General features: G+C 41.4%; 1 pseudogene; it reads right to left on the bottom strand.

Annotated features, from left to right (window-relative positions):
* Positions 1-21,839: 21,839 nt before the first annotated feature.
* Positions 21,840-23,039, bottom strand: LOC109024703 (dnaJ homolog subfamily A member 1-like; annotated as a pseudogene).
* Between the last annotated feature and the right edge of the window lie 2,885 nt (positions 23,040-25,924).

Consider the following 25,924-nt stretch of genomic DNA (forward strand, 5'->3'; position numbering starts at 1 on the left):
TCTAAAATGCACATGTTGAAGCACTAACCCCCAGTACCTCAGAATGTGACTGTATATGGAGGTAAGGTTTTTAAAGAGATAATTAAGTTAAAATGAGGCCATTTGGGTGAGCCTTAATCCAATCTGACTTGTGTTCTTATAAGATGAGGAAATTTGGGCACATAAGAGACAGCAGGGGCATGCAGGCACAGAGGGCAGCAAGAGGGCAGCCATCTACAAGCCAAGGAGAGCAGCCTCAGAGGAAACCAACTCTGCCAGCACCTTGATCTTGGACATCTACCCTCCAGAACTGTGACAAAATCAATTTCTGTTGTTTAAGCCATCCAGTCCTTGGTATTTTGCTATGGCAACCTTAGCAAACTAAGGCAGGGTCCATTCATAGGTAAACCTTGGACTCCAGTTCAGCCTTCGAATGCCTAGGATAACCTCAGGCCCATCCCTGAGCCTGAATCTTCTGGGCATCTACTATTGTGCTCCTCCTCACACCCTCACCCCAGGCCCACTGTCCATTTCTTCATAGTTTAATTCATTTCTCTTTTTCCTTCCTTCATTCACTCCTCATTGAACAGTTTCTGAGGTGCTGCAAGGTATATAGCACCCTGCCCTAATGAGCTTAAAGTCTTATAACTGGTACATATCTACCTGTAAGGTTAGAGATGAACTAGGTGTGTGGCATCACTTCTAGTTGGGGTGATTGGACTAGTCAGTGAAGGAGGAGAAACATTATTCTGCATTAAAAAAAGATCTAGGGCTTGCAATGCAATACGGTGTAGCAGTTAAGAGCTTAGACTCTGAAATCAGACTGCCTAGGTATTGCAGTTAAGACGTTCTCTGAGGCTACATTGTCTGGGTTGGAATCTGGTGCTTCTTAATAGCTAAATGACTTTAGTAAATTACTAAACCTCTCTGTTGCTCAGGTACTCCATCTGTAAAATGGGACTAAATATAATACCTACCGCATATGGTTATATTAGGATTTCATGAGTTAATACACACAAAACTCTTAAAACAGTGCTTGGCACATAGTAATCACCAGGTAAATTTTACTGTTATAGTATTTAGGGACAGAAGACCTGAGTTTCAGCCTGTCACTACTAGTTATGTATCCTACGGCAAATAAGTTCTGCCCCTGCTGACTATCTGACAAGGTGCTTGGGAGGATCATGTAAGATAATAAACATTTAAGGATATTTAAAACTGTGGATATTATTATTGTTATTGAGTTGAGCCTTAAAGGATAGTAAAGATTTAACATGAAAGCTACCATTTACTAAGCACTTAGCCAAATGCCAGGAGCCAGGCTATGTATATATACTGGAAGCAGAGGAGGCAGATAGTCTGCCTTCTAGCTCCTTGGCTCCTAGAACACAGGCGCATGCAATATGTTTGGCCAAGTTGATGTTTCTGTCCAGGATTTTGAATCTTAGAGGAGTAGCAGAAAGACAGAGATGAGTCAGAAGTCTATGGATGGTGCCAGTGACATGGTAGCATCAGCAGTGGCATTTTAGCTACGCTGGCCCTGAGCCAGTTAAGGGTCACCATAGTGCCTAACCATTTTATGAACTGGAAAGCCAGCCTTTCAGTTGATTCTGTGAATAATTTGCTATTCTTTCAATAAATCACTCTTCTGAATACAACTAGAGGTTTTTTTTGTCATTTGCAATAAGACTGAATAATATTTTTAAAAATGTTTGTATTTCTCCCAATACTCTGGTGTTGGGATTATCCCTATTTAAGGATGAGGAAACTGAAACTTGGGGGAGGGGGTGGGCAACATAACTTGCCCAATATTGCCCTGAAAGTAAGTGAGAGGGCCTGGACTTGACTCTGAGTATGGACTTACCACTACTTGCCTATACTTTGCTGGAGGGAGAGATTGGTGAAAAGCGTGCCAGGTGGAAGGAATCCTCCAGTCAAGCACAGATGTAGGACAGCAAAGGGGTGGGGGTTTCAGAGAAGGGTGAGTTCCAAGATGGGAAAGGATAAAAAGCTCATGCTGGGATGGTAAGAAACATAATTGGAAAGAAGGCTTGGGATCAGCAGTGTGGACTTCATTTGTCAGATAGCATTGAGCCACTGAAGACTTTGGGCTTTAAGAGGCAGCTATGTTAGCCTGTGTGGGAGGGGATAGGAACTTAACTGGGAAAGGCAGAGAGAAATTTTGTGGAAAGAATAAGCAATTCTTGACTAATTAATGATAATTAGTGAGGAAGAGCCTAGTGACTGAAAGGCTGTTGACACCCTTGACAGAAATGGAGAAGCCTGGCCTGGGAGTGGTTTGGGGGTGGCAGGAGGATGGAGGAGCAGTCTGTTCAGGGTGGCATGCCTTCTTTCTGCTTCTACTAGGATTGGGCTTCCTTGAGTCCAGGCCACACTGTCATAATTTCTAGCCTTTCAGCCCCTTATTTCAAATCCTTACCATTTGTCTTTTCTCTATGTGGTTAGGGAAGCCAAGACCCTGGGACTGGTTGATATGACTCTGGTTTCATTCTGGGAACTGCATCATTACCCACAGATGTGTGAAGCAATGGCTTGTTTGAAAATTGGAATCCTAGCCCAGTGGAGTCAGTCCCCTCTCTGGGCCCCCACAGCCCAGTTATGGTTATTAATAACTGGTGGTTCTCTCATCCCTAGTTCCAGCAGCCCAGCAGGACCTCATCCTCTTACAGTCTGCTGCCCTTTTGCTACAGCTGGCCAAGCAGATGATCCTTTAGCTTGCATTTCCAGCTATCTCTGGGGTTTTTTGTGCCCAGCCCTTGACGTGGCTCTGCCAGCCTTTGTGATTCTAGGGGAGAGGAAAGGTGGATGAATCAGGTCCCAGCCCTCTAGCTAGTTTCTCTGAGTTATATTGAAGTTTATTTCAACACAATCTCTCTCTCTCTCTCTTTCTTTCTCTCTCTCTCTCTCTTTTCCCATCTCCTTTATCCTCTCTCTCTCTTCCTCTTCTTTGTCTCACTGGCCTATCTATTTTTGCCTCAGCTTCCTTTCTCCTCCTTCTTCTTTCATGCATTCTGATATGGTTTGTGTCCCCACCCAAATCTCATCTTGAATTCCCACGTGTTGTGGGAAGAACCTGGTGGGAGGTGACTGAATCACTGGGGTAGGTCTTTCCCCTGCTGTTCTTGTGACAGTAGATAAGTCTCATGAGATCTGATGGTTTTAAAAATGGGAGTTTCCCTGCACAAGCTCTCTCTCTTTGCCTGCCGACATCCCTGTAAGATGTGATTTGCTCCTCCTTGCCTTCTGCTGTGATTGTGAGGCCTCCCCATCCATGTGGAGCTGTAAGTCCATTAATCCTCTTTCTTTTGTAAATTGCCCAGTCTCAGGAATGTCTATCAGCAGCATGAAAATGGACTAATACACATTCCAACAAAAATTTTACCCCTACTGTGTGCCAGGACCTATGCTAGGTATTGGAAATCTATAGATGAGTGAGACACAGGCTCTACTCTCTAAATAACTAAACAAACACTTGTAGGGAGGTTATGTGATGGCAGAAATAAGACCAGGATATCAGGAGAACATGCCTTATTGAGATTGGAAATGGGAGAAGACAGGGGAAGTTTCCTGGATGAAGTTATACCTGAACAGAATCTGAATTATCCTGGCAGAGATTGTGAGAGAAGGACTGGGAGGAAGGTATTACAAAAAGAGGGAGTCAACATAAGCAAAGACATAGAAGCAAGACACAGCATGCTGAGTGAAGGGAACAAGCAATGTGGTGATACTGGGATGCAAAATGAAAGGTAAGTCATGGCGTCGGATCAGCTGAAGCAGAAGGAAGAGCAGGCCCTTGCATGTTATTTTAAGAGCTTAGTCTTTATCCAGTAGATGACAGAACAGTGGTCCCCAACCTTTCTGGCACCAGGGACCGGTTTAATGGAAGACAATTTTCCACAGATGTGGTGTGCAGGGATGGTTTCAGGATGAAGCTGTTCCACCTCAGAAGCTCATCAGGCATTAGAGTCTCGTAAGAAGCATACAACCTAGATCCCCCATATGTGCAGTTCACAATAGCATTCATGCTTCTATGAGAATCTAATGCACCTGGTGATCTGACAGGAGGTGGAGCTTAGGCAGTAATGATCACTGTCCTGCAGCTCACCTCCTGCTGTGTGGTCCAGTTCCTAACAAGCCACAGACTGGGACCGGTCCTGGTCTGTGGCCCAGGCGATGGGGACCCCTGTGATAGAGGGTCACTGAGAGATCTAAAACAGCAATGAAGAATGGTCATGTATGTTTTTAGAAATACAGATAACTTTATCAGTGTGTGAGGGATGGGTTATAGGGGGACAAGACCAGAAAAGGGCAATCCTGTTGGGAGGCTGTTGCTGCTTTTCAAGTGAGATGATGGTGGCTTAAACTGGAGCAGTAGGTATGGAAAGGAGGGGACTGAATTAAGAAAAAATTAGGAGGTAAAATTGGCAGGGCTTTGTGATCAATTGGATATGAATATGAGATATGGTTTAGCTCTGTGTCTTCACCCAAATCTCATCTTGAATTGTGATCCCACATGTCGAGGGATCTGTAATCCCCACGTATCGAGGGAGGGAGGGGATTGGATCATGGGGGCGGCTTCCCCCATGCTGTTCTCCTGATAGTGAGTGAGTTCTCATGAGATCTGATGGTTTCATAAGGCAGTTTTCCCTGCTCTTGCTCAGTCTCTCACCTGCCACCTTGTAAGACGTGCCTGCTTCCCCTTCTGCCATGACTGTAAGTTTTCTGAGGCTTCCCCAATCATAAGGAACTGAGTCAATTAAAACTCCTTCATTTATAAATTACCCAGTCTCAGATAGTATCTTTATAGTAGTATGAAAACACACTAATACAATATGTGTGAAGTAGCTATCAACAATAACATCCAGATCTTTATTTTGGGTAGCTATGTAGATAATAATAATCATAGCACTAATGAAGATGGTAATAGGAATAGTGATGCCATCAACTGTGATAGCGAATTCAGGAGGCAGTGCTAGTTTAGTGGAAAATGGACAATTCTCTTTTGGACATGTTGAGTTGAAGGTGCCCATGGAGCATACAAGGGAAGATACCTAGCACCCAATTTGAATAGTTTAAAGCTATGGGGAGGATCTGTGATAAAGATTTAGATTTGAGATTATACTAAGGATATTAGTCATAGCCTGCCATGATCATACCATTTCTAAGGGAACTTGCTGCATGCACTGACTATTGCCCATGCAGCCATAGTTTGTTCTACACAATCCATCCTATCTGGCTTGGCTACAGCTGATGGAATCTACCAGGTCACTGACCCAAGGGCAGTCAATCTGTAAGTTGACCACAGCCTGATGATATAGATCTGGTGAAAAATATGAACTGGGTTATTTAGAATCCCTGTCTCAGGATTTTGAGCTAAGAACTACAGAGACTCCAGGCCAGTTAACAATGGGAGTCAAAGTTGGAAGATTCTTGAAAATTGGGACATGACAAGCAGAGACCATTTGAAGCTGAGGTAAGAATGGGATGGAAATGATAGGAAAGCAAAGGATGTTTGGTGGCAGAAGAATGGAATAGACACAGGAGAAAAAGACAACAAAGAGAGAGACAAAGAAAGTGAGCACATAGCCCAAGGAAAAAACAGAGAGACTTTTTCATTCTCAAGGCTGCTTAACTATCTGATAAGTGTTCTCATCTCAGTCAGTATAGTCTCAAATGAAACCCAGCCATCTGAGGATAGTTTGAGTGAGTTTTTTTTTTCCAGCCAAAAGAGGAGTCACCCACATGAAATCACTCAAGGAGAAACTAGTGCATGATAAAAGCAGTGAGTTAAGGACAGCAGTGGGGAATACTAACAGTGAACAGGTAACTAGAGGAAGCGGGACCCATAGACATACAGAGGGATGGACATAGGGTACTACCAAGAGAAGAGGGGGCCGTGGGAGTCAAGAGATCCTGTTTGTTTTTCTTTAAAGAGAGAGTGATCAGAAGTGTCAAAAACTGCAGATAGGTATGATAAGGACTCTGAGCAGTGCCCACTGGGCTAGAAATCAGTAGGTAACTGGTAATTTTGGTGAGCGCATTTAGCAGAGTGGTAGACGAGAGACAGAAACTAGACTGCAGTTGGTTAAGAAGTGAGTGTAAAGTAAGAATGTGGAGCTAGCCAATGTAGAATACTCTTCTGAGAAAATTACATGAGAGGAAAAGAGACTGAATATTAGCTAGAGGGGACCAAGAGCCCCAAAATGTTTTGCTTTGTGTTTGCTTTGTTGTGGTTTTCTGTTGCTTATTTTTTTATAAGAGAGGCTTGAGTTTTTAAGCTTAGAGGAAAAACATAGTTGAGTTGAGTTGAGAGAGAGAGAGAGAGAAGTCATCTGACTGAGCAAGATCCTGGAGGGTCCAAGACCTAGATTAACTAAAGGTGTTGGCCTTAAACAGAAAGATGGCACCTTACCTTCTGAAACTTGAAGAGAAAAAAGGAAGGATGGGTCTGTATGAAGATGAGATAGTAGTTGGTGGGAGTGGGAAGTTACAGAGATCTATCCTGCTGGCCTCAATTTTCTCAGTGAGGTAGGAGGCAAAGTTTCCTGCCAAGAGTGAAGGAAGCAGGGTCAAGTAAGGGGCTTGAGGAAAGAAGTAAAAAGTTTGGAAGAGTCATTGAGAGGATTGTGAGAGGGGTTGGACCAAGGACAAGGGAAAGGATTGATGAGTGGGGCTGCAAGCCCAGCTGAAGTTAGGAAGTGGAAATTTGTAAAGGCCACAGTCTCCATGATTGTGGGATTTGCATCCAGTAGTGCTTAGCTGTTCAAACGTAGGAGCAGAGAAGGTAGTGTTGTGTGACTCCACAGTTGGGGTTTGGGTGGGTGGATGTGGCAGAAGCATAGGGTGCCAGCAAAGGGAGGGGAAGCTGAGCAGGGATTTGGGTGCTCAGCTATAGGTTCCTGCTTGGTATGGAAGGAAGAGGGAACACGAAGGGACTAACCGACTAGGAGAATGGAGGAATCATGAGACTGAAGGTTGCTGTGAGGTAGAAGAGCAGGTGTTAGAAGGCTGGGAGGTGGGAAACAGCCCAGCATTTTCCAGTAACTGTTCCTTTTGGCTGAATCATGGGACAATAGTGGAGACCCAGAAAAGTGAGGAGACCTAGAGAATGAGGAGGCCAGAGAGATAAGCAGGGCTTGATGTAGGGAGGTCTCATATGCCACTATTTGAGCTGGATGTTGCAGAAGAGGCAGAAGCAAGGCAAGCTTACAGAGGTAGTTTTACAAAGTGGCTTATGGAAAATAATAGACTTCTGGAGCCCTGTTGGGTCTTTTCCTGAATTCTTGTACTCTCTTCTGATGATTTTAAAGTTTACTTTCCAATTCTAAAAGTCCGTGGTGCAAATCCACCCCTCCTCCTCCCTGTATAAAATCTAGGTAGTGAGAAAGTTACATTAATTCTTATCCCAAGGAGAGTCATCTGTTTTGCATAGTTGAAAGAGCCCTAAATTGTGAGTCCAGAGCCTTGGATTCTAGTCCTAGGTCTACCACCAACCAACTGTACACATCTCCATCTCTCTGGACTTCTTTTTCATGATCTATAATGAGAGAGAAATATTACCTGTCTTGTCTATTTCCTAAGGTTGTTGTGAGGGTGAAATGAAGTCATAGATGTAAATGCACTCTGCAAAGTTAAAAGTGTATGGTGAGCAGAACTGATGCTTATTACTGGGATCTGGCCAGGTTTGCCTTGTGTCCTTCTTCTACGTCTTGTGACAGCAGAGTCTACTTCCTGCTTCCTTCCCTCATTCCCAGTCCCCACATGCCTGTAAGTTCCCAGAAGTCAGACCTGCCCTGGTGGGAGCTGAAGGAACAGTCTCAGCAGCTCTGTCTGGGATGATGAGCCAAGAAATCAAAGACTTTCTTTGCCAAGGAAAGTGTTTTCTTTGCTTGTTTCTTCCTCTCCAATAAATCTGTCTGCCTCCACCATTCCATGATGAGGCTGATTGGCCTTGCCCTTGGTAAGTACCAGCTCAGCATGGAAGAGGGGGATGCTGCAAGATTTGATGCCTCCCTTTTCGACACATGTTTAATTCATTGTTGCAAAGACTTGGATAGGTAAAACACTAAGTTCCCTCTGACTGGGCTTCCTGGAGAGAGGGATTCCAGCAGCTTTTAAAGGAAATGTCAAACCGTTAAGAGTTCAGGTTTCAAGCAGCTTAATGCTTTATAATGTTTTGGAATGAATATCTCATGGATTCTTAATGCCTGGGTTATTTAGAATTGAAAATAACTGATTGGTTAGTCAATCTGATAAACACAAGACAACTACAATCAACTCTGGAGAAAGATGAATTCATTTAACTCATTGCTTTATGGCTTTCTCCCCACCAAATCTGTTAGCTGAGTTACTAATCAATCAGTCAATAAGAATTAGGCACCAACTGTATGCTCAGCTCTATACAGGTTATTACAAAAGCCATATCAAAACAAACCAATAAAAACAAAATATATATTTCATACTGCTATAGGCTGAATTGTATCCCCCCTCCCAAATTCATATGTTGAAGCTTCAATTCCTAGTGCTTCAGAATACAACTAATAGGGCCTTTAAAGAAGTAATTAAGTTAAAATGGGGTCACCAGGATGGGACCAAATTCAATATGACTAGTGTCCTTATGAGAAGAGATTAAGACACAGACAGAGAGAGACAACAAGATACAGACATGCACAGAGATGACCATGTGAAGACACGGAGAGAAGGTGGCTATCTGCAAGCCAAGGAGAGAGGTCTCAGAAGAAACCAACCCTGCAGATACCTTGATCTTTGACTTCTAACCTGCAGAACTATGAAAAGGTACATTTCTGCTGTTTAAGCCACTCAGCCTGTGATATTTTGTTATGGCAGCCCCAGAAAACTTTTGTGTATATATACACAAAAAGTTTGTGGAGCTTGCAGTAAGATGAGAAAGAACCCACATGTAACACTTTACTACTGCTGATAGTATCTGGGAGGATGTATAGATATAGACTTTCTCCAGAAAGACTTTTCTATCACCAATCAGAATTAAAATACAAAGCTCAAAGAATATCAAAAGTCCCTTGACTTTTCTAAAACTTCAGGTCCTACTACACACTTAGGGCATCTAGAAACAGCATGGGATCTTTATCTCTGTAGTTTATCTCTGTAGTTTATCTGCTCTCCCACATACCCCTGGGCCTTTTTCTAGCCTGCTTCTCAGCCCCAGATTCCTGGCTCTATCAGGGAGAGGCAGTGTGTGATCCTTTAGGTCCTGTGAGTTTCTTAAAGACATTTCATGTCAGTAGTTGTTAGACTTCAGAACCACCTAGAATGCCAAATAAAAATGCAGCTTCCAGGACCTCACCTTAAAGGTCAGGTTCACTAGGTCTGCCCAGGGCCTAGAAATCTGCATTTCAGGTTTAGTAGGTCTGGTCAGGGTGTAGAAATCTGCACTCAATTTTTTTTACTCTGAGGTATACATACAAAGGAGCGTACAGATAATTTAAATAATAACAATAAAATGAACGTCCATGTACTGACCACGGAGCTTAAGAAATAGAACATTTTTCTGTGTACCCTTTCCCAACTGCATTCCCCTCTTCTTCAAAGAGGCAAACTTTACCAAATTTTACGATTATCACTTCTTCACCTTTCTTTAGTGTTTCCCGCATATGATTGTGTCTCTGAACAAAAAACAAAAAAATCCTGTTTAGCTTGCTTGTTGGAGGACTTTGTATAATGGTGTTATACTGTGTATATTCTTTAGCAACTTAATCATTCAACATTGTTTTTGAGATGCATTCATGTAGATGCATTTAGCTGCAGTTTACTTATTTTCACTGCTCTACAGTATTCCATTGCATGAATATACCACAATTTATTTATCTATTCTGTTTGTGGTCATTTGGGTTGTTTCTAGCTTTTGTTTTGTTTTGTTTTGCTATTATAAATAATACTGCCATAAACATTCTATATATGTCTCTTGGCACATAGAAATCTTCATTTTTACCCAGCTTCCCAGATTGAGGCTAATGTAAATGGCCCAAGAAACACTCGCTTTGGTCCTTCACATTCTTCAGAGTGATACATGTACAACATAAAACTCTCTTGCTAGTATTGATTTCATTTTGAAGCATGACTTTAATGCTTTATTTTGGAGGGGAAAAAATCCTCTGAATCTTCACTTTTACTTACAAAAATTCTGCTCCTAGTAAAGGGGTAAGGGATAAGAAAAGAAGGAGAGAGTAGGGGGAGTGTGAGGAAACATCCATATGTCATCTGTGCTGCATTAGAGAAGAAACCCATACGTTACAAGTATTCAACTATGTGATACAAATGATCAATGTATGGATACTTACGTATGGATATTTTAGAGGCAGCAATCAACTCTAGGCACATAATAGTGTCAGCTTATTCATTCAATGACTAAAAACTCAAGGTAGATTGAAATAGTTAGGAAAGACTTCCAGAAGGAGGTGGGACATAGAGTGGGCCTTGAAGGATAGACAAATTGGATTTTGGCACAAGAAATTCACAAGGTGTCAGCTAACAGCTAGAGTTGGCTTAAGAGAAAGGTAGAGGGACAACAAGGCACATTGGAAATGTAAATGGGCAGAATGAGTGGGGGTGGGGTGTTAAAAATTGCAAGTACAGTCCAACAAAGGCCTGGCAAATCTAGTTCAGTTTTAGGAAAGCACTGAAATCCCAGGGGAACCCTACCTGGGAACCAGGAAAGAGGGAACAGCTTTGGAAGTACAGGGTGAGAACCATGAGAACATCATAAGGGTACTATGCAGGAAATAAAGAATAAAAAAGTGGTCATAGGGTCAAGGATCCAGGATAACAGGACAGCCAGAAATAAAGAAAGAAATAATTCAGATCCAGTATAGGGTTCCTCACAGGTATCAAAGACTTCTCCCCACTTTCCTAGATATAAAGGAGTCTATATTATACTATCTCTCTTCTACATACAACCTTCTATAGCATCCATCTCCATTTTAAGTGGAAGACCTCACTTCCCACCTCATTGAGAAAAAAGAGAATTAATTAAATGGGAAATTTCTCACTTTCCCATCACCACATTTACCATCTGTACTCTTGCCTTCTGCTATGTTGAATGAACTGTCCCCTGTTAAAGGCCATCGCTTCCACTTGTTTACTGGATCCCATTTTAATCAGTTAGCATTAGGTTTATCTGAGAGCAACAGTGGTTCAAAATAATAGTGGCTTAAACAAGAGAGTGTATTTCTCTTATACATAAAAGACCAAAGGTAGTCAGTTCAGGGTTGATCTGGTTACCCTGCTCCACAGAGTCTTCAGAAACCCAGGCTTCTCTCAACTTACCACATCCCTTGGGTGTGGCCAAGGTCCAAGATAGCAGCTTGAGTTCCAGCCATCACATCCAAATTTCAGGCAGTAGGATGGAGAAAGAGACAAAAGATGGGACAAAGGGCATTATGCCAGCTATCTTTCAAAAAAGTTTCCCAAGAGCTGTCACATGATAGGAGACATAACTTCTGGTTACATCTTATTGGCCAGAGATAGTAAAGTTACAAGGCTGTATTGAGCAGCAAGAAAGGCTAGAAAGTATAATCTTTATTCTAGTAGGCCATGAAGCCAGCTATAAATTGGGAATTTTATTATTGTGGGAGAAGGGGAGAGAAATATTAGGGGATATCTAACAGTCTATGCCACAACATAACTTCTTCCCTTCTTAATGACTTTTGCTCTCTCCACTAGGTAATTCTTATCAGCGTACAAACTTGATTTAGCATTTATTAACCCAAAAATAAACTCTTATTTATCCTACTATCCCTCCAGCTTCTTCCCCACATTTCTGCACCCTCCAACAGCAAACATTCTCCAAAGTATTGTCCACACATGCAATCTCTTCTTCCTCATCTCTCATTTATTCTTCAGTCCACTCCAGGCTGGCTTCCATACTCATCAACTCACTGAAACCTCTCTTCTCAAGATCCCCAGAGCCCTGTATTTTGCCACATTCAGTTTTCACATTTCAGTCCTGATTTTAACAGCTCTGTCACCAGCATTCGATACAGATGATCTCTAATACTTTTCTTTAAGAACTATTTCTTTAAAATCTTTCCCCCTTTGGTTTTGTTAATACCACACTTTTACTAATCTGGCCACTCCTCAATGTCCTCTACCTGAACTCTAACTATTGGAGTTATCCATGCTTAGTCCTGAGCCCTCTCTTCTCTTTCTCAAATTGCTCTTTAGGTGGTTTCATTCATTCCCTCGGCTTTAAATACTATCTTTATGCTGACGATTTTCAGTGAAGACCCTAAAAAGACTCTAAAATTAGGATTCATGGATCTACCTGACCATTTAAAACCGCCACTTGGATATTTATTAGACATGTCTAACACAGCACATGCAAAACAGAACTCTTGACACCCTCCCTCCACCCAATCTGTTCCTCTCCCATCTTTCCCATTTTAGAAAATGACATTAACATATGTCAGAAACCTGAGAGTCATCGTTGATTCCTCCTTCTCTCACTTCCCAAATTCAATCCTTCAGTGAATCCTGACCGTTCTATATCCAGTATGAATTTCTAATTCATCCACTTCTCCCATCTCTACTATTACTACCCTAGTCCAAGGGACCATTATCTCTTGCCCAAATTGTAAATTAAGGTAATCTTTTACAAATGGAAATCAAATTATGTGACTCTCCTTATCAAAATTCTTAAATGCTTTTCCACCACATCTAAAATAAAATTCAAACTTTTCAGTCTGTTCTGCAAATCTCTGCATGATCTAGCCCAGTGGTCTAAATGACTCTTGCTCCATTCTCATTTCTCCTACTCTTCTCCCTTCAACTGACTATGCTCCACCCATATTGGCCTTCTGTACTTGCACTATGTGTCATGCTCTTTCTAGCCTCAGAACTGTTTCATTTATAGTTCCCTTTGCTTGAAACGCTCATTCACTGGGTTCTTCCCATGTCTAGCTCCTTTTCAACCTTCAGGACTTGAATCACATGTTACTTCCTTATAGAGGTGTTCCCTGACTACCTAATCTGAAGTCGTTCATACTATTTTCTATGAGTTTTTTTTCAATGATATTGTCACAATGTACAAGCCATGAGGTCAGAGACCTTGTCTTTCTTATTTGCCACTGTATTCCAGCACCTAGCATAGCTCCTAGCAGTATGCCTGTCACTGGGCTCAAAAAATACTCAATAACTGTTTGTTGAAATGATGAATCAACAAATGGAAGTTATCTAAATCCTCTTTTAATGATTGAGAGGGGAGGAGGAAAGTACTATGGAATGAGTGACGCTGGAAGGGCCAGCAGGCCTGCCAGTCCAAGGCCAGAGCCAGACTTCGGGTCCTGAAGGTTCAATTACGTAAACTAAAAATAAAATCCTAAGCCCCCCAACTGACTGAAGGGACCCCCTCTTGGCCAAGAGGATGGCAGAGAAAACTTTAAAATGGAGTTCCTTTCCAAAGGACAGGCTAATAATATTTTTTTAAATAAAAATAAAAATAGAAAACTAAGTTTCTGGCCATGATAAAAAAGGAGGTCAAACATGCTTCATTACACTCCCTCCCTTTTGCAGTTTATTCACAACAATTGACCAGCATTAATGTTAAAATAGAGATCATAAGACTGACAAAATGGACTCTTTGAAACAATAAGATAACAAATTATAAACAGAACCTAAGGCTATGCCATGCAAGGGTTAAGGCACACACCCCTACAGGTCACTCTGACCCAGTATCTTCTGGCTTGCCCTCACAACCTGACTCTAGCATAACATCACATGATGCTTAGCAAACCCTTATCTTAAATTGAACATTCTTTTCTACTGACTCCAAGTATTTTTGACAAAGCTTTATTCCTTTAACCAATTGCAAATTTTAAAAATCTCTGAATACAGAAAAATAACTAATGGGTACTAGGCTTAATACCTGGGTAATGAAATAATCTGCACAACAACCACCCATGACTCAAGTTTACCTATGTAACGAACCCTCACATGTACCCCTGAACTTAAAAGTTTAAAAGAATCTCTGAATCCACCTATAACCTGTAAGCCCCTGCTTCAAGATATCCTACCTTTTCAGGCCAAACCAATGTATACCTTCCATGTATTGTTTTACATGAAAGGTATACATTCCTTTATATGGAAGGAATGTATTCTTTGCCTGTAACTCCTGCTTCCCTAAAATATATGAAACAAAGTTACATTCTGACTGTCTCAGGAACACTTACTCAAAGTTTCTTGGGTATGAGTGTCCCTAGCTGTGGTCACTCATATTGGCTCAGAATAAACCTCTTTAAAATATTTTACAGTTTGGTATTTTTCCATCAACACTAGAAGAAATGTTGTACATACGTACTTCAGCCAAGACTTTGAGAAGAATAGAACCACTAGATGGCAAAAGGCAGATTGTAAAAGAGTACAGAGCCAAGAGTCAGAGGCAAGATGGAAACCAAATTGGAAAAGAAGTGAGTGGGCTGAGGCAAATGAAAAAGGACCCAGAAAATAGGCAGGAACATTACTGGAGAGAAGGAGAAGTTGCTGCCCAACAATAAGCAAAATTATTGACCAAAAACTGAGAGTTTAACTGAGGCTAAAGACCATGCAATATGCAAGCGTGGGTGATCTTCTCCAGCAGTCATCAGGAACAGAAAAGGTAGATTGCAGGACTGGCTTTGGGTGGAGGCTTGTAGGAAAGATGCCGCGAAGCCCATGAGCAAGCATTGAAAGAGTAAGAGAGCTGGAAAAATGGGTTCTTATATTCTAAGAATGAAAATTGAAGTTTAGAATTTCAGAAGTAAAGCAGTTCAGGGCGATGATGACTTCCACAGTGTGGCCAGGCAGTGGGTAAAATGGAGCAGAGCTAAAGATAACTTGAGATGAGGGGGTCCTGAAGCCAAGAGGCCAGGAGGAGGTTAGGACTTCCATATGAAACCCTCAAGCTAATGATAGGATTTGGGTGTAGAGGAGAGCACCAGAATTTTCTGTGGATACGGGATAATAGCCATGATGCCAATAAATGCTAACAGTGAGGACACATAGAGGATAAACGGTGTAAGTGTCAAAGAAGGAAAGAATGTTGCATGAGGGTAAAAGCATGGCACTAGGAATATGCTGGTACTGTCTCTTGCTCTCAGGCTATGGGAGAAAGAACAATTCCCATAGAAGAGGGCTCCAGGTAAAATATATTCATCTGGATTGTCCCCAAAGCAGACTCTGAGATATGAGATTTCAGCCAGCATAAGTAGTTTGGAGATGATCACAGGAAATACCCAAAAGGAGTATTTCCTTTTGGATATGAAGGGGACTGAGTCAATAAAGGGGCGTGTTATAAATCAAGTTACCACTGTGGGTAAGTGGAGCTTAATTATGCTGGGGAATTCCAGGAGGTTGTGTAGAACATGAATCTCAGAGTTATCCCACTTAAGGGATCAACTACTCCTGTCAGTCATTGATTCAGAGCTGTCCTAGGGAATTTGTTAATCCCCTGTAACTTCTGACTTCCTATGTGTGCAGGCAAAGAGGGCTCTGGAGGCCGGAGAAAAGCCTCCAGGAAAAGATGCAGGTGCTGGCAGCTGGAAGTCAGGCTACATGGACAGAAATGATGAGGGCCAAAGGGATATGGGTAGAGCACGAATAATATCTGCTATAGGAAGAAATGGGCAAGGAAGGGGTCAGGATTCACTCAGGGCAAAGTGGAGGGACCATTCTGTAAAGAGAGTGAAAGTGGCTGGGCTTGGTGGCTCACACCTGTAATCCCAGCACTTTGGGAGGCTGAGGCAGGCAGAACGCTTGAGCTCAAGAGTTGGAGACCTGCTGGCCAAAATGGCAAAACCGTGTATCTACAAATAATACAAAAATTAGCCGGGTGTGCTAGTGCACACCTGTAGTCCCAGTTACTTGGGGGGCTGAGGCAGGAAGATTGCTTGAACCCGGGAGGTCGAGGCTGCAATGAGCCGAGATCGTGCCACTGCACTCCAGCCTGGGTGACAAGGTGAGACCCTGTCTCAAAAAAAAAAAAAAAAAAAAGAAGAGAGAGAGAGAGAAGGACCTCATTTACTTCGGAATGGACATTTAAAAATTATTTTATTAATTCTTTACTTCAGTGTGCAAATTCCTTAACACTTGACAATGCTCAAGCCATATTCAAATTTCCCCAATTATCCCAGAAATGTTCTTTACAGCTGGTTTGTCCACATCAGGATTCAGTTTCAAATCATGCAGTCATCTTGTTGTGTCCCTTCAGTCTCGAACTAGAGAACATTCTTTTTCTATTTCACGTTAAATTGACTCATTGAGGAAATCAGGCCAGTGGTTCTAAAAAATGTCCCACATTTTATATTTGTCTAAGTGCTTATTTGTGGTGTTATTTAGCTTGTTTCTCAATCTCCTGTATTTCCCAGAAACTGCACATTAGACCAAAAGGCTTGATACATTCAAATGAAATATCTTCGGCTAGAGCACATCCACATGACATTGCATCACATACAGCAGAATGTCAGAAGACACATAGTGTCTGGTTGTCCCGCTGTTAGTAATGCTATGGTTGACAACTAGATCTGTATGATGGCAGCCAGACCCATTGTACAGTTGCTTTCCTCTTGATGATGAGACAATAGTCTGCGTGTTGTTACCTTGGCACCATACAAATGTCCAGGTCCCCATCAGCTATTCACCTAGTAGTTTTAATCCCACTTGATGATTCTTGTCTGAATCAATGAATTCATGACAGGCTTAAAAACGATTTTTAAATTCTATCACCCTATCTCTATTTCCAAGCCAGTGTTGTTCAGGAAAGTAGAATTTACCTTGTTCAACCAGGGCAGTCCAGTGCAGTGGATATGAGCATGGACATTAGAGCCAGAGGGTCTGGATTCAAATCCTGGTCCCACCTCTTGCTAGCTATGTGACTGTCACTTAACCTCTCCATACCTCAATTTTCTTATCTATAAAATGTTGTGTTATGATAATTAAATTAAGTAATACTAGTAAAGCAATAAGAATAAAGCATGCTGCCTGGTAGCATGCTGCTATGTAAGTGTTAAATAAACAAAAAACAAAACTATGGCTATTTGATTATATTGAAATATAGTCCTTACTAGAAAGGCAGAATAAATGCTTAATTCTTTCCCTTTAATTACCAATTCTCAAAGTAAGGATTTGGTTTTATAGCTGCCACAAGGGGTGACAAATAAGTGGAAAGAACATTAAAGAGCTCAGGGAAAGATTTGGGAGGGAGGAGAGCTGGGAGAAGAGCCCAGAATGAGGACACACAGAGCAGCATGAGGCTGGGAGAAGGAGAGCACTGGAAATAGCTTTCTTTGTCTTTTTTATCCATTTTACAGAGCCTCAGTCAAAATCACACGGGGCCAGAGAAACTAAAGAAAATAGGAAGTAGCTCCTATTTAAAGGGTAGTTGTTTGGCATTCACACAAATTTGCAAAAAAAAAAATCTTTTTATTTGTCATTAGAATACTATTGCATTATCATAATATATATTAAGTATAATATAAAATCATAAAAGGAGTTTTAAAATTTACAAAACAAAACTTTGAATAAAACAACACAAAATTATTCTAGCCCTATCATCTTGATTTATTAAATAAAATAATGAGCCTATGTTTGGTGATCCACATAAAAATGTCCCTAGGCAGTGCCAGCTTCATGAGCATAAGGCCCGGTGCAATTGGGGGCCCAATGCTCAGAAGGGTCCAATTGGTTTAACGATCTACTATTTTGAAATTCTGAATAATTTTTAAACAAATAGTAATAATTATATGTTATTAATAACACAATAATATAATATGTTTATTTACAATAATTACACTTATAACATCATAATAATAACATAATTTGCAATGGATTCTGCAAATTATGTAGCTAGGGCATCTCTGGGCCCCTACCCCTGACCCCAAGCCAAGCCACCAGCCTGCACCCTGCAGTGCAGCAGTAGGTGGATAGCCCTTTGCATGTCTAAGCTTTCACCTTTTCTTTCTTTCTCTTTCTTTCTTTCTTTTTCTTTCTTTCTTTCTTTCTTTCTTTCTTTCTTTCTTTCTTTTCTTTCTTTCTTTCTTTCTTTCTCTCCTTTTGTGTGTGTGTGTGTGTGTTTTGCTCTTTTTGCCCAGACTGGAGTGCAATGGGGTGATCTCGGCTCACTGCAACCCCCTTCTCCTTGGTTCAAGCAATTCTCCCGCTTCAGCCTCCCAAGTAGCTGGGATTACAGGTGTGTGCCACCATGCTTGGCTAATTTTTGTATTTTTAGTAGAGACGGGGTTTCACTACATTGGCCAGGCTTGTCTCGAACTCCTGACCTCAGGTGATCCACCTGCCTTGGCCTCTCAAAGTGCTGGGATTACAGGCGTGAGCCACTGCGCCAGGCAGCTTTCATCTTTAACTCTCCTTTGGGTGCCCTAAGCCTTGCTCTTCTTACTGACAGCTTTCTGATTTGGTTGCTTGTGTGGTTAATTTCAGTCTCTGCACCCTTCTAGGGTTCCTTTTCCTTTTCAGAACCGCTGGTGAAAGGCACTGCTCTGTGGGCAGTGCTTCCTCCCCACCCCCAAGAACGCACTTTCGCCAAAGCTGTGAGGATTGTCTGTCTTGTCCTCTTCCCCCTCAGTCTGAGCATTCTGTGTATTTCTTGTTGCTTGTTACTAAAATAAGACACATGGCCAAGAAAAGAAAAGAAACCACCCAGGCTCTACCAGGCAAGCATTTTATCAACATGTGGACCAGCTTAGCTCTGAGGCTCTTGGACAGTTAAATAAAGGTGAGGGCTGGGTTGGAAAAGAAGGGAAGCAAAACGAGGAAACTCTGAAAAGGATAAGATGACTCAGTCTCTCTCCCTCTTCCCGTAGGAGGGTACCTCCATCTCTATGCCAAACAGATGTGGGGCTAATTCTTAACGAGCTCCAGGGAAGACCATGTCGTGGAGTTTTTAATTATAAAAGATTTAAGATATTTTGCCCATTTACAGTTTATTTTCTGTTGCCAAACACCTTTCCACAAATGATCAATATCACTTTTAAACACACTAAACTCCAATGTTTATTCTTTCCCCATCTATCATCCCCTACACCATATTTAACATATGCTTGTTCCTGCATCGACTCTGCTGTGTCTGTATACATCAGCATTCTCATATTTGGATGAGCCTTTATGTCTAAGATCGTGCATTTGCCCTTTCCCCTTTGATCCACTCTCTTTCCTTACCTTGAAACAAAAGGAATTTTTTATTAGGGGTAGCATAATTTCCAACAGTGTATTTTGTCTGTTCACCTTATTTTTTTAAGTAAAAGGATGATTGCATAATGACAGAAAAAGCAATAGTAGTAGTAGTAATAGTAGTGGTAGTATTGAGTGTCTCCTATGTGCAAGTCACTGTTCATGCACTGCTTATCCTGATGACAACACTGTGATTTGAGTTTTATTGTCCCCATTTTACAGATAAGAAAACTGAGGCTCAGAGGTCAAAGGAGTTTGGCCAAAGAAGTTACCTTTTAAGTGACAGGACTGAGATGTTAATGCCACTCTGTTGACACCAATGCTTGGTCAACCCGATTACCCCAGTATCCTCTCTGTATATAAAAAAGAGCCTATAACATCCTCTTTTGTCTTCACAAGATCCCATTAGCTCTGTAGCCATGGCACTCCACTCTTTATATTCAGACACAAACTGCTGGGGTGCCCCGGCCCGTCTACCCTGTGCGTACCCTTCTTTCTATCATGTTATGCATTAACTTTCACAAGCTGCTTGTTATGTAATGCGTTCCACAAGACATCTCTGCTTTGCCCTCAATCTTGCATTCCCTGAAGCCTCTTAAAGATCTGTTTAATGTCCTCATCCCCTCATCTATCAATTTCAATTTTATAGGCTTAGCCCTCCTTTGATATTTCTCAGCCTCCCCTTTTAGGTCATTACCCTTTCTTTTCCCCACTACCTTTTCTTTGTCACGTCCTATTCACAGGTCACTCTTTCCCAGTACTATATATCTTGCTTTAAGTGACATGGGCTTCTCCTATTCATTTTTAGAGTTGGCAGAAAGAATTTGAAGTCTGCCCCCCAGTTGTCCTCTTTGGGTATCTTACTTTGAAACACAAAAGCATTAAATTGTAAATCAATTCTGCATTGATCAAGGCTGGCCACCGTCCCCACTGCCTGGCTGTGACCTCTGAATGCTGAAACTATGAGTTTTCTTCTGTACTTGCTCTATTGTCGTACAAGGCCAAGAAAAGGTTCTCATCAACGAAGCTACACACCCTGTTGGCAGGAATCAGGCAGAAAAGCTGACAGCCAAATCTTCAGTTCTACTTTTCTTTTCTAATGATAATTTTAACCCCTCTAATTTGCTTCCTTTTTAAATTTCCCCCTCCTATTGCATCTTATCCTCCTCCCAGGTGCAGTCATAGAAATCTTATCCTTCACATTTACATTTTTTTCTCTCCTTTCCTCTTATTCTGCTCACTTGTCCCTTTGGTTTGACTCTCGTCTCAATTTTTACTTGGATTATTCTTTCAGTAGCTTTAAAACAATTCAACAAGCGCTTATTGAGTGTCTACTATGTTCCAACTACTGAACCAAGTGCTAGTCCTTGCCCTCAAGGAGTTCAGTATTTCAATGTGCTTTAAACACTTGTGTTACTCCAGGGAGGGAAAAAGAGGGTGATTAAACCAGTCTGTTAGTTGGTCATCGACATATACATGAAGCTCAAGAAAATGTACAAAATGGCCTTTACTCTCAGTCTACATCACTTACTCTAACCAATAGGAGTCAATAGTACATGTAGTTATCTTGTTTGTTGGAATTTTTTTTTTTTGCTTTGTAATTAGTATATTAGGGAGACAATACATTTCAAGAATTGCTTAAATTCTGATACCCAGATTTAAGCATGTAAACATATGATGAGACTTTTAAACATACAGTTAAAGCTATTCATCATAATTTGCTATGCTAACAACATTAGTTACTTTGGAGCATAAGTCAAATGGTTTAAAGTAATCCTGTAACATACCTAAAGAATACCTTCCTATATTACCCATACAAATTATTTCTGCATGTAAAGTTCTTTTCATTTTAATTTCTACATTACCCAGCTCTGAAGTCACTACTCAGGTTTATCATGGTCCACAGACAAGAAGGGGTGCAAATAACAAATACTGGTCAAGATATATATGGAGATATATATAATGTGTGTGTGTATATATATATGTATATATGTATATATACATATATATATGGATGGCACAGCAGAAGGAAACACAATTCTGGAAGTGCAAGCCTTCAAGAAGCAGCATTATTATGATAATCCTCTCCTACAGAAAGGTATCATTTTTATCACTGATGCCACAGGACAAATTATATATTATGCCATCTTCAAGTAACAGCTGAGGCAATAGAATAAATGCAGAAGCATTACAATGAATCCCACTTAACACAAAGAACTATACAGATCAAAACTTCTCTACATATTTTTTTTTCCTCATTGCCAGTTAAATACAGAGTTTTACTTTCATAGCTTAACAATGAAGGGTCATACACTGAAGCCAATACACATACCTAGCATTTCAGTCTAAGCTTGTCCACGTACATAGCTGAAGTCAATTACAAGGTTTGGCCTATAAATGCTAGGGGAACTTCTTTGTAAAGTAGTCTTTACAGGTATTAAACTTCATCTTGCACACCGAAGTCATCATACATACAGGGCAAAGTCAGAGCTGTTACATTTGCATTTATTCTTCATTTAACTTTTTAAAACACTACTATAGTTGAATATTAAACAAAAACAAGAGCAAGTAGTGAGCATGTTATGATTACAGTCCTTCACTCATTTACTACTGCACATAAAATGCCACCAGTGGGTGTTATTCACTGGCCCATTAAGAGGTCTGACACCGAACACCACCTCTGGGATGATGTTCATCACCCTCATATGCTTCTCCATTGTAATGGTGCCATCTTTCCTGATTTGGATCAAAGTCCACCAGTTCTACTTGATCCATCTCATCAGTTTCTTCCACTTCCTCCTTCTCGGGTAGGAGTTTTTCCAGCAAAGACAGTTTATCAGGAGAGAGAAAGTCATTCTCAGGAAAGTTTACCTTGAATTCAACGATTAGGCGACCCTTTTCATATGGTCTAGGATAAATTGGCATTCCTTCATTTATTACACACTTGATATCTCCATGCTTGACAATCTGACCTGGATGAGAGGTGATGACTATGGTTCAGTTGTCAAGGGTAGATATTGGCTTCTGGAATGCTTCAACCAGTTGTATGTCCATACACATGAAAAGGTCTTCTCCTTGTCGAGTAAAAACAGCATCGTCCTTCTGATCTAACACAATGATAATATCTTCTCCCTCCAGTCCTGGTTCTTGGTATCCTTCACCATGGAATGTTATCTTCTGGCCATATTTCATGCATTTGTCAATATGAAATTCTAGAATCTTCTTCTCTCGAAGTATCTTCCTTCCATTGCAGCTTTTACATCTATCTTTAGGACTGATCTGCTCCCCATGGCCCTGGCACTCCACGCACACAGACTGAATTTGCTGAACCTTTCCAGGTCCTATCTGATGAATTCTTATTTGCATTCCAGTACCTCGGCAATTGGGACAGTACTCTACTCCTCCTTTCTTACCTCCTCTATCTTCACATTTGTCACAAATTGCATTCTTTTGCACAGCCAGTTTTCTTGTTGCACTATTATATAAGTCTTCTAGGGTTACTGAGAGCTGATGTACAACATTTTTACCTCTCCTTTCTCTGTGCATCCTTCCTCCTCCTCCAAAAAAACATATCAAAGATGTCCATGGGGGAGCCAAAACCGCCACCTGCTCCATCCTCTTTAATTGTCTGTTCTCCTCCTTTGTCATATAATTAATTCCCTTTTCTTTGCATCAGAGAGAACTTCATATGCTTGAGAAATCTGTTTAACTTCTCTCCTTCATTTGGATTCTTATCAGGATGGTACCTCAAGGCCAGTTTCCCATAAGCCTTTTTCAATTCTTCCTGAGTAGCATTGATTGGGTTTGACCCCAAAAACATCATAGTAAATGGTTTCTTTCACCATCTTCTGCCGGTGAGCAGGCTGAGGCCAGTGTGTGAGGGAGCAGGAAGGAGCCTGGAGATGTGTGCAGCTTGGGCAGCTACCACTTCTCTGCCTCTCACGGAGCATTCTGGAAAGTTCCCGGATTTTTTTTTTTTTTTTTTTTTTGACAGAGTCTTCCTCTCTCGCACAGGCTGGAGTGCAGTGGAACAATCACAGCTCCCTGCAGCCTCAACCTCCTGGGCTCAAGAGATCCTGCCACCTCAGCCCCACGAGTAGCTGGGATTACAGGCACAGGCCACCACACCTGGCTACTTTTTAATTTTTTTTTTTGAGATGAGGTCTCCATATGTTGCCCAGGCTGGTCTCAAACTTCTGAGCTCAAGAAACCCCTTTCTATTGTGATAGCTTGAATTTTTGCCAGGTCCTGGTTGGGGAAATCCTGAGAAAAGAGATCTATTTCTCTCTTTAAATTATTGGAAGTGTGATGTGCTCTGCACGGTGATGGTTGGGATACTCCTTGTTTCTCAGGGTTCTTTTTGTCCTAATACTTTGCATCCCTTTGTTTGACATATATTTCTTTTTTCCTAACCTCTTCACATCTCGACTTAGATGACTAATAGGCATCTCAAACTTAACAGATTCCACACAAAATTCATGATGTTCCCAGTCCCCTATCCTGTGCCTCTCCCATTCTTTCCCATCTCAATAGTTGTCACCCTGATTCACTTTGTTGCTCAGGCCAAAACACTTGGAGTCATCCTTGACCGTCTCTCATACTCCATGTCCAATTCACCAGCATAGTCTGTTAGCTTTAATTGGCTTTATCTTTAGAATACATACTGAATCCGTATACTTTTCACTGCCTCCATTGCTCCCATCTTAGTTGACACCACCATCGTCTCTCACATAAACTAATGCAGTAGTTTCTCAGCAGGGTGCAGTGGCTCACGCCTGTAATCCCAGCACTTTGGAAGGCCGAGGTGGGAGGACTGCTTGAGGCCAGGAATTTGAGAACAGCCCGGCCAACATGGCAAAACCCTGTCTCTACTAAAAATACAAAAATTAGCTGGGCATGGTAGCACGCACCTGTGATCCCAGCTACTCAGGAGGCTGAGGCACAAGAATTGCTTGAACCTGGGAGGCAGAAGTTGCAGTGAGCTGAGATCGTGTCACTGCACTCCAGCATGGGTGACAGAGTGAGACTCTGTAAAAACAAACAAACAAACAAAAAACAATAACGAACAACAACACCAAAAAATATCTAATGTAGTAGTCTCCTCTGTGGTCTTCCTGCTTCCACTCTTATTCCCTATGGTCCATTCTCTACACAGAAGTCAGAGGGAGGCTTTTAAAAGGTAAACTGATCCTGTCAACCCCCAGATCAAAACATTCTAATGGCTTTCCATCACAATTAGAAAAAAATACAAAGTTCTGAGCCTAACCTTCAAGGCCTTCCACAATTTGGCCCTTGGCTACCTCTCTGGCCTAGTATCCCACCATTCTTCCTTTGCTCACCTCATTTTACTGGCATTTCTTGCTTTTTCAAACATGTCAAGCAGTTCCAGGCCTTTGCGCTCTCTGTCTCTTTAGCCTATAATATTTTCTCCTCAAGTACACACGTGACTCACATCCTCACTTCATTCAGGTCTGTGCCCTCTGCAGAAGGCCTTCCTAGACCATACTGCCTAAAACAGCAACCCCGCTCCATTACTTTCTATCTTATTTACCTGCTCTATTTTTTTATAATGCTCATGAGATTATATTATACATGTAATTATTTGTTTGCAGTCTATTTCAAGCTTCATATAGACAAAAATGTTGCCTATTTTATTCATTTCTATATTCTTAGCTCCTAGAACAGTGTTTGGCACATCATAAGAACTCAACAAATATTTGTTAAATGAACAAATGATATGTGAATAGGGCTCAACATGGCAGCCTAAATTGTACTCTCCCAAAGATTCATATTCATCTTGTGTGTATCTGGAGGGTCTAGGAGGCAGGTCCACTAGGGAACTATTTAGGAGCCTAAGGGGCCTCTCAGGAAAGATACATACTAATGGAAGAAAGAATAGCCATATAAGGAGGGTCCTCCTAGACCTCAGGATTGAAAGAGAGAGAAAATTTTCAATATAGCTCTCATGTTGTAATTAATCAGGACATTTAAAAATAATTAATAACAGAAACTGAATCCAATCCAGCTTATGAAAAAAAAGGCACTATATTGGTGCAAAAGGCTAGGAAGGAGAGTGGAATGCTCAAAGGAACCAAGCCTAGGGATTCAACGTTGTCAGAACTGTGTCTGTATTTTATCTCTGCTTGCCTCTGCATCTCCTTTCCCATTTGTCTCACTCTCTTGATGTAGACTGGTCTTCTCCATATTGCAGGAAACACAGCTGCCATCAGCTACAGCTTAGCAAAGAGAATTTCTACCTCCCAGAGTCCATTCATCTATCCCAGGGAACAATTCTGATTGGCTTTCCTTGGTAATGTGCCTATAATTTGGTCCAATCACTGTCACTAGGAGAATGGATACTCTGTGTTTGTCCAGGTCTACTTCACATGCTTACCCTTAAGGTCAGGAGTAGAGTCTATCATCAACAGAAGGGGAGAGAGAAAGCCTGCTGGGAAGACCAAAAACAAACAAATAAAACAAAACAATACCTACCAGAGGACACTATCCTGCTTATCTTCTGATTCACCTCCCAGATCTCATACTAAGTCCTAAGTAGAGAGAGCTTTGTAAGAATAAGTACCAATTTAAAGGACTATTTCACTAAAATCTCTGTGGGGCATTGAGTACACAAAGCCACATCAGAAGCATTGGTTTTAGTAGTTTCAGTTGGGTAGGAGGCAGCTTGTGACAGCAGCAGCAGCAGCAGCAGCAGCAGCAGCAGCAGCAGCAG

This window comes from Gorilla gorilla, chromosome X (genome assembly GCF_029281585.2).
Source record: "Gorilla gorilla gorilla isolate KB3781 chromosome X, NHGRI_mGorGor1-v2.1_pri, whole genome shotgun sequence".
Lineage (NCBI taxonomy): Eukaryota > Metazoa > Chordata > Mammalia > Primates > Hominidae > Gorilla > Gorilla gorilla.